Consider the following 15,202-nt stretch of genomic DNA (forward strand, 5'->3'; position numbering starts at 1 on the left):
GTCAGCAAAACTCATTAGCTATTCTCACTTCTAAAAGTTCCAGGCATCCAGTCAAGGGGAAAGGAACACTGCCATATGTTTTGATCAACAACCGAGGATGAATAGCAAGTAGTAACTAGCAGGGAAGATTGCTTATGAAAATACTGATTAGGAAATGCAGTCAACTGACTCATCGGGAAAGAGAACAGAGAACCAATGTTATCTTGTTAAATGTGGCCAATTCTAACTAGTATCCAGTGGGAATTAACAAAAACAAAGAGCTACACTGAAAGAGGAGAGTCTATGAATGGGTAAATGCATGTGGAAGGTTGGCATTAATCTTTGATGAGCAGACTGCTGTGTACTGATACTGAGGAAGAAGCCAGAGGGGGAAAAAACAGTGTCACAGATATAACAGATGTGAAAGCTTTTAGCTAAAATTCCCTGGAGGAACACAAACAAAATTAAGCACTTCAAGAAGATACATACATTGAAACTAAAACCAAACTGACTTATGTGAACCAGCAGGGACGATTAAAGAAGGACTTGGGTAGGACAAACCTCTTGGTCTGAATAGAATATATTTCTTCTGTGTGCCTTCAAACTTGTGAAAAATCAGTGACCCTATAATTAGTAATCTTTCTCCATGACTCACTGCATAATTGAGCACAACAAATTAATGTACCCTTACTCTAAATTAAATGAACTTTAGCTAAAAAGAAGACAATGTTTTTAAACTGTTTGTTTGGAACCTATTTTGTCTTAGCTACAAACGATAACCAGTTTATCAAAGGAGGCACTTACCCCCCGATTTTTTTAATTAAACAATCAAATCAGCATTGCAGGGTTCCATCTCTAAGGATATCCTGGTAGTGTGGCATTCCAGATGCCCTCTTAAAATGGGGACAGGATTGAACTGATGGTGCAGAAGCAGGGGAAGCCATCTGGGATGGGGCTCTGGAAGCAGGGACGGCTTATGTTCCTAAGGTCATCATTCCCAGAACTATTAATTTGGGGGTGTTGTTTTAAAGGATGGATTGTCTTTTGATTTTTGGCTTTTTGCTTTTCCTGGAAGAAACAGCATGAGATCTCTATGCTGAATAGTCTGCACGTACATATCAGTACATTTGACTCATTTTTGCCCGTGAAGCTTTTTGATTCCAAATAAAGGAACAAATGAGTAAGTTGATACGGTTCAATTGGAAAGAGGCAAACTGTGGCATCATACCTCAAATGATTAATTATTTAGTAGAACATTTGGTATTGTGGTCGTAGCCAGAGCTAATAAGTGCTGCCACTTTTCACAGAGAGAGATTGATGGCATTAATAACAGGGTGATCAAGGGTGCAGTGTAAAATTCATCATCACTTGACGTGGTTCAGCTTTGTTAATGCTCCAGTACTTCTTTAAATGCCTCTCTTATGTTTTCTGTTACTACATATATATTGCCAACCTACTGCAATAAATCAGAGTGCCATGTAAGTATTAGCAGTACGATAACCTCCTCCAGACTGAAATTTCCAGCTGGGGGAAAGCATGTGAATCTGTGCAACAACCCACGAGGAGCGCTCTGTGTCACCACGTGCTCCAGAACTGCCACGCTATGAGAAACTGTATGGCCCATGGAAAATAGAGGCAGGATTAAAAATAGATTTTATTTCTGCTCTTGATCTTTCTTGCTCAAAAGCCTCCTGTCATTTTCTAGGCCAGTGAAACTCTGACAGCACCAAGTCAGCCAAGAGAAATCACAAGCATCTAACAATGAACAGTGGGGCTTTAGCCTGCAGAAGAAAGGTGATCCTTACAGGCTCCAAAAACAACAATGATGGAATTGGCCAAGCCCAGGTCTGAGCCCATAGCCCATATTTGAGGTCAGTCATGCAGCGTTCACATGCACACACCTGCCACATGTCCCAGCTGCATTCCACGCACATGGGTGCTGCAGGCACACCGCAGCCTGCTGCAGCCTCGGCTCTCCCAGGCGTGCCACAGGTTTAAGGCTGCAGAGCTGCTGCCACTACAGGTAAGGCAGCACTGGGTGCCGCAGCATCCTGTGTTACCTGCACAGCAGTGACTGCCAGCCTGCCCAGCTCTGGGAAATCTGGGTTGTTAAACTGCATTGATGAGACTTAGCAGACTTGTCCAGATGACCCTGCGCCCACCTGCAATTTGAGAAAAGGCCGCTCCCAGGGCAGACTTGCTTTCTTCCACAATTCTGAATGAATAAGCACAGTAATGAAGCAGTGTTACAGATGGAGTTGATGATAACTTGTTTGTAATGAGACAGCGAGTGGCTCAAATAATCAAAGTGTGCCTTCCTGCTGTAGCAAGTGAAAGCTACAAAGGCTTCTGACATTTTGCCTTTATTTAGTGGATTTTCTTTAGTCAATTACTGTGCAATGTTTTCACGAAGCAAAAGCATTTTACAGTGCAAGATTTCAACCAGGAAATAAAAGTGGCCAAGAGTTTCCAAAACAGGAGCTTAAATTCAAGCTCTTGTGCAAGTCAGATATTTTGGGTTATTGGAGAAAACTAATTGAGGAAAACTACTGAGCTCTCCACAGTTTGGGAAACACTGTAACTTGATGAGTAGCCCGAGATGTCACTGGGGAAAGCGTCCCCCACTTGTTATGTCTTCTGTGCAAACAGAATCCCCAAGGTAACCCTCCCAACACATTTGCAAGTCTGTGTAACAATTTCATGACAGAAATCACTGCTACCCCCATCATATTTATATAACATTGCTTCAAAGATGTAATTAAGGGAATCTTTACCAACAAGAAAAACTCAAACTTGAAAAGTGAAACAAGGGTGAATGAATAATTTTCTTTCTCCAGGTTATTAGGTGAAGGTAAGTAACACAGATGCTTTGGATGGAGCACAGCACATTTATGCAGACACAATCTTGTGACTAAGTATAATAACAGTAAGTTACCTTATGGTGAATGTGGTTATCCTGGAAATTCATACAGAATTATGAAAGTAGGACTGAAAGGATTTAGAGTTCTGCCTGAAGTTTAAAGCAAGCTGCAAAATCATTTGTGCAGGGTGAGTCCATCAGGATCATATAATTATAGAGAAATTCTTCCTGGAAAAAACAAGGAGTTCTCTAAGAGCAGACAGTTGTTCTCTCATGTAATGTGTAAGAAACAAAAGTGTCTTTTAGAAAGGAAAGCTGTTGCAGTGAGTGCCAGGTCTGGGCTGTAAAGCTCAAGCTCTGGGTGACTCACAGAGACCAGAGTGCTGTTGATCAATACATCCAGGCTCTGACCATTCAAACCGCGTTTTGCGTTCATGTATGAAATTGATTTTGAATCTGGAGTTGTTTGAATTCTAACACGTGCATCTGATTTCACTTTGGCATAACAAATCAATCGTTCTAATACCCATGAAATTTAGTCTGCAAATAATAAGTTCATGGACTACACTTGGCTTTCCTTTGTACTGAAGGGCAGCACTGCTTCAATAAAGCTGTGAAACTTCAAATGATTGCCTTTCAGCGAGCTGAGTGTAGGAGGAGCAGCCACTCTCCCCCTTCCAGAATCAAGGAAAGTAAGCTATCACAGGGATTTGACTAAGCTTGACCAGCAAATCCTACCCTAAGTCAGGGCTACAGCAGAGGTGTGCAGTTCTGCAGGCCATGCAGAGTGCAAGCTGGAAGCTGGAGCTACGCAGCAGCAGAGTAGGTGACCTGAGATGTGCTGGGAGCAGTGGGAGGAAGAAAAGTTAGCCCTTCCCTTATGAACTAATTTATGTCAGTTGCATGTGTGTAAAAACAGCAATTGTTCAGGGACTTCCGTGTCCATAGGTTCTTCTGGGCAGCACTGAGTAGAATGTCAGATCTGCTCAATTCTATATTTACAGAGCTCCCTGCTGACTACCTCAGATAAATGATTCAATCTACTGCTTAAGGGAATCTTCACTCTTCAAGTTACTCCTCAGTAATGATACCAGGAGATTTACTGAAGTTTCGATTGATGTATGTACTCCATTCCTTCACTGTGATTACTTAGTCATTGAAAATCTGGTATCAGAGATAGCAGGCAATGAAATAGAACTTCAATTGCAGATAGATTTTCTGTTCCTAATAAAAAGTAATTACAAAATTCAATAAATTTTAAGGTTGTTTTTCTGCAGTAGAAGAAGGGGATCGCTGTTAATAAATTCTAAATCAATACTGATACATGCATGCCAGCATTCTATGCTATATTGTAAAAGCATATTGAAAAGTTACTAATGCAGAGCTGAGCGCTCGCAGTAACATCAGAATGTATATATGTAAAATTAAAAAGTATCAGGAAATGAAGGAAAATATTCAGAGAATTGCAGGAGGATTTAAGATAAAAGTCTTGTTCAAGAATTTACACTGGAAGGTACAATAATGAAAATATGATTTTATGCTCCTACATCTTGGCATCACTCTGAAGTAAATCTGAGAAGGCATAAATAATGGAAGACAGATTGATCTCTTCATGATTAAAGTGATACAACACTCCAAGTTCAGATATAGGGTGGCTTGGGTTTCAGGAAAACAGGTCAGTAATATCTGAGAGCACATGAGGAACTCATCCTCTCCTGACACAGGAAAGGTCTAAAGATTAGGAGGATTAAGGTTAAGGCAGACAATTCATGTGTGAGGAAGGCTACAACCACGCTTCCTTACCAGCAGATAAACGAGGACATCCACATACCGTGATCTGCACCCCTACAAAGTGTTTGCATTGCCGGATAGTGAATCACGTGTGTTCTTCAAAACACTGCACGACGTTCCTCTTATCTCTTCTGATATTTCCAGCACACGAGCATTTCTGAGAAATGAAAGTTGAGTGTGTGAGAATACGTATAACAACTCAGAAACAACAGCTTGTACGTGCAGTTAATGCTTTTAAAGATTTGTTTCCCCATCCATTTACCTTAAGAGACCAAAGATCTGCAGGAGTCCAAACTTGCGGGAGAACGCCGTGACTCAAAGAAATCTGAAGTCCCGAAGGGGTGATGCGCCTTAAACACGAGCTGTATGTCCTGCTGATCGCTGCATGCTGGAGATACCGAGAAGTTCTAACCCCAGTCCAAAGGCACATTACCATTGGCAAAACAACAAACGTGACTTCATCCTCTGCCAGCTATAAATTGCTCACAAAATCCATTTTGGGCTTGTCTTCAGACACACCGCGCAGACAAGGAGTGCTGCGTTCCTCCGCAGCCAGCTGCCATCTGACAGCATGACGGTACAGGCATTCAGAGACCTTCCAGAAACACAGCAGGTGTGGGTTTAGTTTATTAACCTTTCGTGCTATGACAGCTTGCGAAGAATTGAACACACTTTAGCTTGTCATCACCTGGTTACTAACAGCATTTTACATTATATCTGCACTTCTTTTAATGTTCTTGTGGTTGCCTTTAACAGACATTTTGTCTCATCCGTTTCTCTAGCTGAGACAAAAGTTTGGAATTTCAAATGTTCTAATTAGCGCAGCTCACCCAGGTCATGTTCTTACACAACCTGTTCTGCTCCTGGAAGACATTCTGAGAGAGACTGCAGAGCTCAGCTGCACCTACTGAGTCAGCTGCCTTGTCTTCCACATTTGACGCGAGCTCAGGGAGCAGCACTGTTTTTGCTTGTAGTGAAGTACTGCAATTCACCGGGGAGCGTTAGGTGGTGAATGCTTCTTAACTGAATGTGGACAACGCGTTCTGGAGGCCTGGATAAAAGTTTTATTGATTCCTTGAAAATATGCACAGGTGTAAGGTCTTGGACCTGATAAAAAAAGGCATTCTACGCTTCTGTCTCCTGTGTTTGAGCAATTAGTTCTGTAGTGTGCTAACTTGTTAGAGATGGCTGCAAACTGTTTTAGCACACAGGCCTCTCTGAATAAATTGAAGCACCGCTTTTTCAAGGTTTTAAATCTGTAAAAGACAGCAGTACTCTGTGATTCTGTAGTTGGTAGTGGTGTACATGCAATGGTGAACAATGAATGCAGTCACCAAAAGCGCGCGGTGGAACATCTCATGTGTGTGTGAAATCCAGATGCCTTTGGGATACGATCAGCTGGAAGAGCTGCCATCAGGTGCCCTTTGCTTTGTTCCTGCCAAGCCAATGAAAGCATGGCAGATCACCGAGAACAGTTATTAAACTGAATTTTAAAAGCCCTAAATATGTATCTCCTTCTTTTTCTTGTGTAAAGGATAACAGATTTTATAGCAATATAAAATATTTCAAAGAACAAAACAGAAAAAAAAAGGTGATTAACTGAACTATATTTCTATCTTGAACTGCTTGCAGCAGCAACACATGAACTCCTAAGACTTTCTTTACTCCAGCCCTTTCTCAGCACACAGCTCTGAAGGTGACAACCAACAGCACAGCAATCGTGCCATGAAAAAAGCAGTTATTTTTTAAGCAAGAGAAAATGCAGCTTGCAGCCTGAATTGAGATGTTGGTTAGTGCTGCTCTGCAAATATACAAAGCATCATGCAGCACGGAGCAGATTACACCCCATTGCCCTTATGTGCTAATTTTATATTACATTTAGCAATTATCTTTCATAGAGTAATACTGAGTAGCCACACGCCTCACTCTAAAGCACCAAATGATCTCCAACCCTGCTGAAAAACATTACTGCTTCCAAAACACTCAGTCTTCATTGGGAACAACAACAAAAAAAAACAAAAACAAACCAACCCAAAAACCAGCAATAAGACTTCAGTGCTTGTGTAAACAAAGTCTGACGTTCTGACAGGCTCAGAACCCAGAATGGAAGGAATGAGATCTTAAATACACTACTACACTTTTTCAGATTGTTTGTGGTGTGAGTAAATATATATTCCTTTAATTGTAGACTTACAAAGTGGCCTTCAAGAAATTCTTGTAGCCCACAGAACCCAGGCCTTGATTTAGGAAATATATATATATGCAATGATATCATGGGAACTGACTAACGTAAGTGCCAGAGAAGCCGCGTTTGCATGCCAGCTGTGCAGGCCTGCAGCTGTGCCCTGCTGAACACGCAGACAGCAGAACTGCCGCTGGCATTTCCAGGCAGACGTGTTATGTTCCAACAAAAGCTCTTTTAAAAGAACACAGCGAAATTGGTGCCAAGGAAGGAGAGGCCAACAACCAGGTACCCCTCCTCTTCGACTGCACTTTTTGGGTCACCTGAAAATTCTGCTTCATCTCCTGCTTTTCCTTCCCTGGAAGAACTGCAGTCCTCATGAACAACTTTACCCGCTCGAGCAGATAACTCAGATGCACGTATCTCAGCTGCTGCAACCCCTGCTATCACTCACCTTTGCCCTTTTTCTTCCCTGTCCCCATCACTTATTGTGAAGGCAGCAGTGCCCTTGATCTCACAACGTTGCACTAGACTAGGATCAAAGTTTAGAGGTCAGCAAATTAGCACAGAAGACACCAACCACACGGAAAAGGCATTTTCATACTTGAAAAACAACGTGCATGCTTCTGCTGCCACGTAACTGAAAACAAGCTTATGGTTAGACACATGATGATGAGTAACAAGGATGCAGATTGGTAGCTCTCGAGTGCATGGAGATGTGTTCATGCCAACAGAGCAGCTTAGCATGCAAAGATTCATCCCGTGCCTTCACTGCCAGCTCCCCTCTGTGTTTTTATTTTTCCTCCAGGAGCTAAAATTTCCAAATGTGACAGTAAGAATTGCAAATGTCCTGTACTGACACAGAAAGCTGGATGCCATTTTTGGAAGCTCATGCATCCACATCCCATGTCGTTGGCACTAACTGTGGTAATAGCCCCTCTTCACAACAGCTTTAATGACCGCAGCTCAATGGCTGCTCTCTGCCCTCAGCTCTGCTGCAACATCCTGCCAAATCTGGGTGGCTGGAACTGGGAGGAGAAGTGCTACAGACCGATCCCAGCTCCCTTGCTCCTGTTGGCTTGCACTAATTCTCACTGTTGGTCTTAGTTTGGTTCTTCAGTGGGTGACAGAAAGATGGGATAATTGGCCTTTGATGTCACTCAGAGCAGTAATTCCCTGTTCTCTGGGACCTGTGGCCAGCATTGGCAGAAGAAAACTTCTCACTGGGATCAGTGGAGGCACTGCTTCTCCTCTAAGCCAGTTATTTTAAGTCACATCTAAACACGGAATTATCAGCTTAAGATCAGCCTTTCTCCCTTGCAGCAGGTTCAATTAGATGCAACACAAGTTAGCTAAAAAGCACAGTTACACCTTTCTCATTGGAGCCACGCTTCTGCTGGCTTCACCAGGCCCTGGCTGCTGCTGATCCAAGGGATTCACAGCCCAGCTCAGGAACATGAGCAAACACCTGTGTGAGCGATGCACCCCACAGCCAGCATGGCCCTGCTGGCACCTGGGGCCGCCTGTGAGTCAGCACCGTGCTCTGTGCCGCTGCCTGCCAACAGCATGCTTGCTGCTGGTATTTATGTGCCTTCTCTCCAGCTCATCTCCTAAGTGAAACTGAACTGGAGCACAAGCTCAGCAGGCTGTGCCATGCTGCTCTCCCTTAGCCAGTGGCACAGGCCCACATCTCAGGCTCCGTGCAGTTTCCCCCCTTGCAGAACTTCACCCAGCTGTCCCATCAGCATGGCTCAGTGCCAAAAAGAAACAAGATGTGGCTTCCCATCGGGGAAGAGGCACAAGCAACAAGTGAGCAGTGAGAACACCCAGACTTGCCAACACAGCCTGCCTCTGCATTGGACTGCACCACGTTAGGGCTGAGATTTAACACTGCTGAATTAATTTGTTCAGTCCTCATTCACTTACCTTTATTGGAGGGGAATGGTCTGACAGCAGCCGAAATCACGGTTCTGTGTCAGAACATTCACCTATGTGTGGTTGGTCTGGGCTGCAGTAGGGCAATGGCAATCCCAAGGTTGCTTTCTACAACACTGAGTTAGGCTGTGGGAGCCTACAGAGAGAACCAGGAGAGCTGGTGAAAAGCTATCATTTAAAATGAGGCCGGTGTCATGAAAGCCCCACGATCCCACCTTCACTGCAGGCAGAACCTGAAGTTTTGATGCTACTGTGTGCTAAGCACGATGGGTCTTTTTAGCAATTCTAAACAGAGCCAACGTCACACTCTTCTCTGCTTTCTCCAGCACTTACCATCATGCACTATGAAATCCCACACAAAAAAAATACAGCAATAAGGTCACACGGCACTGCAAGAATATCCTTTGAATACTGAAAAGGACACATCATATATAATATCAGCAGAGCTGACAGCAGTGCCATACAGATGTGTCAGCACCAATAACCAGCTGCCACCGTGAAGCACTGCAGACAAACAGGACAAGAAACCTTTTAAAAGTGGGGATTTCCATGCACCTACCCTTTCCCCACAGGTTTGGAGTGCCAGCCTATCGACATCCAGAATCTGTGGAAGAGATTGTTGTAGAAGCAAGGCAAGTCTTCAGGATTCCAGCTAGTGAAACAATTAGCTAAACCTGAAAGTCATCTTATGTTAATTCATACTTCCTGGGTTTGATCTTTCACGTGGATCATTTTCTTACATAGTTTGCTTTTTACTAATGCTCTAACTATAAACAGTGTGTTTCATTTTCCTGTTTCTTAAGTAAAATACCAATTAGTAGTTAAGCCAGCTTTCAAAACAAACATTATCATCCAAAGGAGGAATTGGGGAGCTGCCTCTCCATGCAGGCAAACAGCAATACCGACAGAAGAAGGCTGAGGTTGGTGTCTATCACTTTCTGTTTTTACCTCCTCCACGTCATTTTGACAGCACACCCACAAGAGATAAGGATCGGAGCTTTTCACACTCATGAGTGGTTTTCTTCAAACGGAGAGGAGCTGCAGTCTGCTGGCTGGCCCAGTTTCCAGCGCTGGGTTGTAAAGATGTGGTGCTCAGGGCTCGCTGGGATCAGGCCCCCACAGTACCTTATTGCCCTCTGCTTTTACACCAGGACGAGGGCCCAGGCTGACCATAAGGCAGTTACTGAACTCTGGTTTACCTGTCACAAATGCCCTTTGATTCCCCATTCCCCAGTCCACCCTGATCCTGAGTCCCAGACCAGCCCCTGGCTAAAGGGATCCCAAAGCCAGCAGGAGATCTATTTTCCCATTGAAATTTACGTTCAGATATGAGGGAGGCTCTTACACCATCAGCAGCTGGAAAAGGAATCCTCTGGAGCTGATTATCCATTGTCTAAAGTAGCTTTTCACAAGGCCAGTGCCCGTTTTTAGGGCAGAATTAGGGCTGAGGATGGCACAGCACTGAAGTCCTCCACACCTTGGGCAGCTGATGGCTCCGGAAATACACATATTTCCAACTGCTCCTAAAACACATGGAGCTGTATGGAACCATCTGGGTGGTGAGAAAACTTCAAGTGCCTTGCCTTGCAAAAGGCCATCTCCTGAAAGAACACTTCCTGAGAAGCAAAGAGGTCTTGAAATGATCCTGCAGGGCTTGAAGAGGACCCCAAATCTGAAAGCCAAACAAACAAAGCCCACGTTGTCTGCAAAGCAAACTGGATCAGCACTTTTTCCTGAAACCTACAGATTCCAGATGACCTGGCAGTGACTTCTGCCTCACATAAATCTAGAACAAGCTTCATATATATCACCAAGGATACCTTACTAGATACGAGGAGCATTAAATCTTCTCAGCTATTCCTGCTGACTCCAAGACCTTTTCCCTGGCACTGTATGTTTTAAAGAAAGAAAAAATACTGCAGTCACTGCATTTTGGCCTTCCTGCTGTGAGCTTGATTCAAAGCAGGTCTGAATTAGCAGCACAGATGAGCTGCCATACAACAGAGAAGAGGTAGGATTAGAAATGGACATATCTTTCCTGTTTGGATTCTAAGAGGGCTGAGGACAGCGGTGCCCACAGTGCGTTCCTAACACACCTGTAACGTGCTCAGCACACATTAACTCCTTAAAAAAAGGCTTGGATATTTGAGCTGGGCTGTAGCACTTTTTTTTTCCCTCTCTCTCTCCTTCTCAGTGCTGCTTGCATATGAAATGTGAGCTCCGTTTTCTCCCGCACAGCTTCACACCGTGCTGTCCTGTGCTATAGGCATCACCATAGACAGGACATGCTGCGATTCAAGTGCCAAAAGTTGCTAAAGCGCTTATGCAAGTTAATTACTGTGCCTGTTTAATCCCACATAATGCAGATTAGCGCTGCCAACTACCGCTCTGAGAGCAGTTGATGTAACAGGCCGGCCCGCCGTCATCCACACCATCTCCCCGAGCCGCAGAATTGCTGATCCTGAAGGTAGGAAATAAATGCTGAGCAGTGATGGGAGCAGGGCCTTGTGGCACCATCTCCTGGTCTCTGCCACGGGGTGGGAAGCTGACACAAGAGCTGGGCATGGCAAAGAGGTATAAAAAAGATGTCAGATTCCTCCTTTCAAGATAAAGTGCCCTTGTTTATCAGCTTTGATCCCATGCTCTGCTTCGGAAGGTGTGGATGAAAACCTTCTGAAGAAGAGTTCAGGAAACAGAATCATAAAAGCGTCCCTCCTTCAGGACATGAGCCAGAATGCAGCCAAGTCACTGCTGGTGTGTCAGACAGCAACGCCTCAGACGCTCGGACATGAGAGTGAATGGCAAGAGGCAGTCTGATCTGAACAGCAAAGCACACGTACGGGAAGGGGGGGTGAAAGGGTGAAGGACTGACTGGGAACTACAGCTTCTCACAATCTGAGTAATCTAACTGGATTAATTTACAATCATTACTTGAGTGAGACGCCCTTTGGCATCACAATGTTTACGTAGCACCTGCTTATTCCTCAAAAGATGCAAATACACGTGCCCGGGTACACAATTTCATGAACTAATGCCATGTCATGCCTCAGGATTTCCAATAAAGCTTTTCCTGCTCTGGAGGGGGAGCGATACCAGTTATCCTGGCTCCAGGTGGTCATGGATGGGAACAACATTCTTCACATGACACCACTGTAACAGCACCCACTTCCCCAACCCAAGTATTACAGGATAGATAAGCAAATATTTTCCACCTAAGCAGATCTGTATGGTCAGACGACAGCCTCTTCCATCACTGGTTCACGGCTGATAAAACTTCGTTTCACGGAGTCGAGAACAGCAGCACTTAACGCTACACCACAGGGCTTTTACCACTGGCTGTGAGTCCGGGCACAGGACAGCAAACTGCCTCAAAGCACTCCCGGCTCTCGCAGGCGCTCGAGGCGAGCCCTTCCCTCTCGTTAACCCGACCTGTGCAGGACGCTGCCGTCAGTCACCCCGCACGCAGCCCAGCGGAGCCCGGCCCCGCACCGCCCCGCGCCGCCTCTCCCGCAGCTGCCCCTCTGCGGCACTATGGCGCCCCCTGGCGGCCGCAGGCGCAGCGCTCAGCCCCAGCCCCGCTGCTTCTTGAAAAGAGAAAGGAGCAGCGGCACGCGGAGGAGGCTGCGGGAAAGCTGTGCAGACGGCGGAGGCTCCTGCCTCTCTTCTCCGCCCCTCCCGCATGAGCCTGTCCCTGCAGGTGCCGTAAAAACTCCTTAGGAACCAACAGCCCCTCACACAGCTGGGAGAGAGCGCAGGCCCTGCCGGACAGAGCGAGCACACACAGAGGTAGTGAGAACCCCTTCATGACCAGCATGCTTTCTTGATCCCATCCCTTCCTCTTGCACTGCCAAAGGTCTCTTCACAAGCTTTCTCTATTTGTGATGCTTACTGTTATAGCATGGAAAGCAGCCATAAGGCATACGATACAGTTCCTCACCTTTTTTACTTATATTTTGAGGTGGGTGTACTTCTCCAGCACACTAATACTTTAAGTGAACTTCCCCTTTTTATCTGATCCTCCTTTTCTGCAGCTGTAGAACCGACAAAGCCCCTGCAGTGCGGGCAGTGCTCAGCAGCATCAACGCAGAACTGATGCAACAGCTGGAAACAGCAGCTGACGGGCTGCCTGCAGCCTCCCATCTGCCAAAGCGCCACAGAGCCACCTGCTTTGGGACGAAGTGACATCACTTACCTGCTGCAAGCAGCTGCCATCAGGATTTGTGTTTCTGAAGCATTCCAAGGTGTATGAAGATTCGGTTGTTCTCCATGCCTCAGTTTTTTCCCATTTCTTGCTTTCAGGTATCACTCAGTTCTTCTTATTAGCTTCAACAAAACTGAGATGTTGAGGATAAACCATAATCAACTTCCTACTGAGACACACGCAGAGGCATAATGAGACTGCTTCAAAGCAAGCCAAGGCTACCACATTTTATCCATTTTAATGCTCAGGAATAATGACTTCGTGGAGGGCTGTTAGGGTAGTATGGTTAGGTCGTAGTTGGACTTGATGATCTTTAAGATCTTTTCCAACCTAAGCGATTGTATGATTCTACGCCTCTGTGCATACAGAGATGCAAGGTGGGATCCTTCCATAAACCACTAAAGCAGTAATAAAACGCCATCAGCCCTTCCCAGGCTTAGGAAATCATACTTACCAGGACAGTTACTGCCATAAACATTGCCAGAGTTCTTTATACGAAAGCTATGCTGCATCACCACTTTAAGGTGGCTGGTTCTTCTTTTCCTGATAGAAGAACACAATACCTTTTTACACAGTACTTACCCCAAGCAGCCACTTAGTTCCTGTTTCCAGAGTTAAGCAGACTGTAGGGTTCATTCTTCGTTCTGGGGTGCAGATACTTAGAGCTTAACTCCTCAAGTTTGACCTAGAATTCAAGCTCACACTTAAGCTCAAGTTGAATTCAGCTTAGAAGCTCTGACATCACTCACTTCAGGGGTCACCCACCTCGATGCCTTCTGCCCCCTGCATCCCCTTGGCTGTCTGTTCCTGGCTGCAAACAGCTGCTGCTCAGCCTTCCCAGCACCAACCGCTCCTTCCACAGAGCCTTCTGGAGCACCCAGCAGACTGCAGCAAGTAATCCTTCACTGCCCTGCTCTGAGCACAACTACAGCCACCACCTTACAGCTGCTCTCATGCACCCTCATGAGTTCAGTCAGACCCTTGAAGTTCAGTGGATGGATTACAAACCCTTTAGTGAGAAATATTTGAACTTCAGTCCACACAAAAGCTCTTTGGTACAAACCTTTATTATCTCACACCACCTTGCCACATCTATCACTGAAACAACTGGTGGTCATATTTTTCTGGTGCCGTCAAAAGCTACAATGTGTAGAATACGTTCCATAGTTCACAGAGTAAAAATTCTTAAGGACCGATATGTAAAGGCTTTCTGTAAATGGAATTTGGAAGAGACATTCACTGACAAACAACAGGCAGGCACTGCTGGCTGGAGAACACTGGAGAGGCACTATTGTACAGTATAAACACGGAGCATCCACCTCTGCAATAGATGGCCAGCTGCCCTGGGAGTAGCTGTCTCATTACAGGCACAAAGGGAAACATTGCAATGCAGGTCTGGACATCCCAGCAAAAGTTTGAGCACCACATAAGTCTTCATATCAAGGTTTGTAAAGACCATCATAGGCAATATGCAGCATTTGTCAAGCAACAATGTGTACTGGTTTGAAGACTATCTTGCTTTTTCCTTCAATCTTCCTGTGCTATAAGGCAAAGAAAACACGAGAAGTCACAGTAACACAGCCCCTACTTGTTCTAACTATGCTGGTTATCAGAGACCACAAGTCATTTTCTCACAGAATTCAGACTGTTTGTAGGGTACCCTCTAGACCAGATATTGCCCCAAAACCTGGGTCTTCATATTCCCTAGCAGAAATTCACTGGCTGAGTGCTCGTCACCTCTGACTATTCCTTATGATTTGGGGCTAATTTGATCAATAACAATCTAAACATTTCCCATCCTCAACCCAGTGCTTATGCTTTCAAATTTTCATCCAGAGCTTCTGTATCATTAGGTACTAGGAGAAGAGCAGGCTGAAAATGAGAGGAAATGTCTTATTAGAGCAGATGATCTATGAGAGAACAGTCTGACACAGACTCCAAATTCTTCCTGCACGACTACGTCAGCACTCCTCATCAGGGCAGGCAGCAAAAAAACAAATCTGAAGGAAATTTCACTTAGCTGGTATGCAAAAGTAGGTCAGCGACTGTGCAGTGCTCATTGCTTGCTACAGCCTTCAGGATGCTAGAGGCTTCTTCCCGGCTCTCAAAGCTGCCATGTTTGATTTCCCTAGACACATGCCCTTCCAAGAGCTGAAACAGTCCTGAGCTTAAGCTCATGTTAAACATTCACACTCATAGTGCTTCATCTTGTCAAGCTGTGCTTGTAAACTCCATTTCTGTGGGATGATAAGTC

The sequence above is a fragment of the Lagopus leucura genome, unplaced genomic scaffold (genome assembly GCF_019238085.1).
Source record: "Lagopus leucura isolate 7727_CA_CO unplaced genomic scaffold, USGS_WTPT01 Super-Scaffold_100021, whole genome shotgun sequence".
Taxonomy (NCBI): Eukaryota; Metazoa; Chordata; class Aves; order Galliformes; family Phasianidae; genus Lagopus; species Lagopus leucura.